General features: G+C 31.6%; 1 long non-coding RNA gene across 1 annotated transcript; it reads left to right on the top strand.

The window, feature by feature from the left end:
* The first annotated feature begins 1,402 nt into the window (after positions 1-1,402).
* On the top strand, positions 1,403-1,956 carry LOC145803066 (uncharacterized). The gene is made up of 2 exons (XR_014345167.1): positions 1,403-1,469; positions 1,726-1,956. It is a non-coding gene; the product is annotated as an uncharacterized LOC145803066 (long non-coding RNA).
* The last annotated feature ends 2,194 nt before the right edge of the window (positions 1,957-4,150 follow it).

Below are 4,150 nucleotides of genomic sequence, written 5' to 3'. Positions count from 1 at the left end.
TAATATACATAACCCAAAAAAAAAAAAAAAAAACAACACATCATCAATAAAATAAGGTCACGAAATCAGAAAGAAAACTTGAAAAAAACATTTCTTGTGTACAGCAGATTGGTGAAAACAGAGTCGAGCAAACATTTGGTAGGACTGTAGCTTAGGTCTTGCAAAGGAAAATTAAGAGTTTTAAATTAGACTACATTATTGTTTTGTGTTCTTCTTGAATTTTTATGGGCTGCAAAGATGGCTTTTTTCTTTGTGAGCTGATTTATTTAGTTTGGATAAAACTCCCTAGGGTTTAAGCATCAGAGAATCAATACAACCCATGTCTGAATTTTTTCTTGGCCATTGGAGGCATTGTTGAAAAAGCTAAAGGTGAAAACCCTAAGAAGTTAAGCTCTAACTTAACCTATTGCTGCCACAATGTACTTATCTCTCTGTTATACACACATATCAATTTTATGCATTATTAAAATACATACAGATGTGTACACTTATTATGCATATGTGGACATTCAAACATACACAAACACTGACACTCAAGTTCGTGCACAAGTTTCTCAAGATGACTTTGAAGCAATGATAATTTATCTGTTTGGATGACGAGAAAATACAGGAAAGGATATGAGAAGTTGGAACTTGGAAGTTTGTAACAAATTGGGTTTGCAATGATTGTTTAGAGATTTCGTGGTTTATTTAATAACTGCAAAGGATATCTCATCCTGTTTTCCAATTTGGGTTTGCAATGACCTCTTTTCTGGTTTTCCTCATGAATCAACTATTTGAGAATGTCTGACTGATGATTGTCAATAGTTTGATATTCTTCCATACTTCTGAAGTTTTTTTTTTTTTTTTTTTATATTTGTTTTTTCTAATTTATATGTAGGCTATTAAGGCATCCACAATGGGATAGTCAAAATTGTTTGTTAAAATGTGTGTTATATGACAAAAAGTGATAAAAGTGGGGCCCAAAAATGTTTGCTAAGATGTGTTAAGAGTTTGTTAATTTTAGAGAGTGAGTGGTGGTGCAATGGATGTGTTAAGGGGTGTGTTAATGTGTGTGTTAAATATATATATGTGTATATAATAAATAAAATAAATAAATAATTTAGTTTAATCAAAAATTTTAAGCCCAAAATTAAATTTCACATCCAAAAAAAAAAAAAAAAAATTTGCCGTTGACCGGTCAACCAGCCGGACATCCGGCCGGTCAACCTGGAAGACAAAAAAACGCGTCCCTTTGCTAGCTAAAGCGCTAGCCACAGTTAACACACACTTTAGTGTCTGACACTAACACACACTACTAGTGCATAGTTTAGCAGCTCCATTGCATGGCATAAAAGGCACACAAGCCCATTAACTGCTAACATCTGACACTAACAATGTGTTTAACATGTACATTGTGGATGCTCTTAGCCCGTGAAGGAATAAATGCAGAGCAGCTTGCTCGGGATCTTAAATCTTTTGAATTAAAAGTAATTCTTTCATATCTTCAACTTGATGCATAATTTGTTCTTCTCATTGACTGCCACTTATGATATTTATATTAGAGTAATTCAATAGTTTTGTTAAGTTGAAATTCTGTATCAAGTGAATGTAATCGCACCATGGATTTCCACAATTTTGTCCTCTTTTCTTACTTCTTTTTTTTTTTTTTTTTTTTTTTCACGTAGCATTGTTCATTTATTTATTTTTTATCCGTTCTCTCATATTTTAACTTTCTTCTTCAAGATGACTTTTGAAGATGTTTTCCCTGCTGAGGCAACAATCGTGGAAGAGTATCTGTAACAGGTAACTTTCATTCATTTTGTTGCTTATTGACAACATAATTTCAAAATATTGATACTAGCCCTTGCTTTCTTGCATTGTTGTGTGTAAATTTTTGCTCACATTGATCAACGGAAAGAAGTTTGTAAATTTTGGTTTATATTGCAATACAGAGAAAATAGTGTTTCCTTCCCATTCACTTTGTTGTGTGCCATGTCCTGGAATACCAATATATCAGTTATTGTGCATTACAAAGACAAACAAATAAAGTAGTTTTAACTTTGGTTGTCATTTATGTGAATTCCATAGACTTTCACACATGTTTTGTCATACATATGGATGTAGCTAACTATCAAGCATTCACTGTTTTATAATATATGTCACTACTGGAATTATTTTGAGATACCATAAAAAAATTCATTCTGGAATCTTGTGCGATAATCAATTCGCCTTTAGTGGGTGATAGAGTGAAGTGTTATTAATTTATTTTAGTGGCAATATGGTCTGAAAAGCAACTGCATGTTTGTCTTTGTGTGTGCATGGCTTACTGCGTATCCTTCACCTTATATCCTACATGCTTGCCTTTCCTTTTTGGATGTTAATAATGGTTCAATACGTGATAGGCCCAATTGGCATGTTGTTCTTTGTTGAAGAGCAAGAGGAAAATATAGCAAATATGATATTAGGGCCAACACAAGTTTAGCAAATCCATTTTAGAATAATATGCAATGGTTATAAGATAAATGAATTATGAAAGTTTACAAGATAGTTAATATTATATGTTCATACTTTTAGAAATATGAATTAGTTTGAGATACCAATTGGTCGGTTTGAATGGTTGCTTCCTCTATTTTCAATTATCTAATAAATTGAATACAATACACCATAGGCAACATGGTACCATGTATAAATACAAAAAATAAGCACTCTAACTACAATGCAACCCCCAGAACTCTTCTTCCATCGAAAGCTTTGGAATTTGCTTAGGGTTTAGGGTTTTGCTTGTACTTCCAATTCATACAATAAAATTTATAGAATTTAATAACAATTTGTCATGTCTTTGTCTCGATCTATTATTCTTCGCCAATGATAGGGCATATGACTTTATTCCTAGCCAATGATGGCCCGCGTGGGGGGGTCCAACTAATATGTATAAAGGCTAAGAAGCACATATGTCATTTTAATTTGACAAAGGGGTAAGTATAATTTTTCAAATATAAGAGAGAAATCTGTATAAAATAAAAACCTTAAGGGGTGTCAGTGTAATTTACTCTCTTTTTTTTTTTTTTATTGGCTTTTTAGATAGGTTAAAAGGTCTCTTACTGCCTGTTTTTTCTAAAATTTCAAGCCCATAAATAAATAAGCCCAGAATGCATTATTCAACCCATTCTAACCTTCTTTTTGAAACAAGCCCAATGGGGCTAAAAGGCCCAAATCATTACTAAACACAAAGCCAGTAGAGAAAATAACCCCATATTGCATTATCCAACCCACAGCTTGCCTTCTATTGGAGCAAGTCCATTGGGTCTAAAAGGCCCACATAATCAATTAAGGCCTATTTTGACGATTAGGAAAAAAATTTAGCTTATTAGCTTATTTAAATAATATCACCTCAATATTTTTATCCACGTTTAAAAAAAAAAAAAAAAAACTTTTTTCCCATTTTCTAAAATTGGCCTAAATCCATTCATTTCGATTCAGCTCTATGCATTCAACATACTTTGGTGGGATGTGCCTAAAACATCAGGTCTATAGTTTATCAATGCTAAGGGTCCGAATTTTTGACATGAGAACATGACTCAAATTGTATACAAAATTAGTACGTTAAAATTGACTATGTTTGCACATGAATATATATATGATATGACTCAATTAAATAAGTTGAATTAGTTTCAAACTTGCACAATATAAAATTGATACAAATAACTCATTTAATAAAAATTTAGTTACACTTTTTAATATAATTTTCATTAAAGGATGGATGCCACGACATTGTTTAATGGGTTTGGCTCACTGTAAGATTGATTTCAGTGATCCGAACTGTTTACTTTTTATGACTCATTGAAGAAAATAGTAATGCAAAAAATCACAATGATTGAATATCGGTATCTATATATTTCAATTATATTTGTTTTAAAAAAATAGATGACAAATATAATTTTAAGAATAGCTATCCATTTTTTGTAGTACAAAGTTTATTCAAACATATAGCTACCGATATTCGATCATCTTAATTTTTTGTATGGATATTTTACTTAATGAGTCCTAAAAGGTGATAGCTCAGATTACTTAAATCAGTTTCAAAATTGGCATACCAAGCCCAAACGCCCTTTCAAATTAAAATAGCCAATTGAAACAAGCCAAACTCTTTTTTAATCCCTTATATAAA

This window comes from Camellia sinensis, chromosome 11, assembly GCF_055761805.1.
Source record: "Camellia sinensis isolate YWXY chromosome 11, ASM5576180v1, whole genome shotgun sequence".
NCBI lineage: Eukaryota > Viridiplantae > Streptophyta > Magnoliopsida > Ericales > Theaceae > Camellia > Camellia sinensis.
This window is presented reverse-complemented; position numbering and strand designations above follow the sequence as displayed.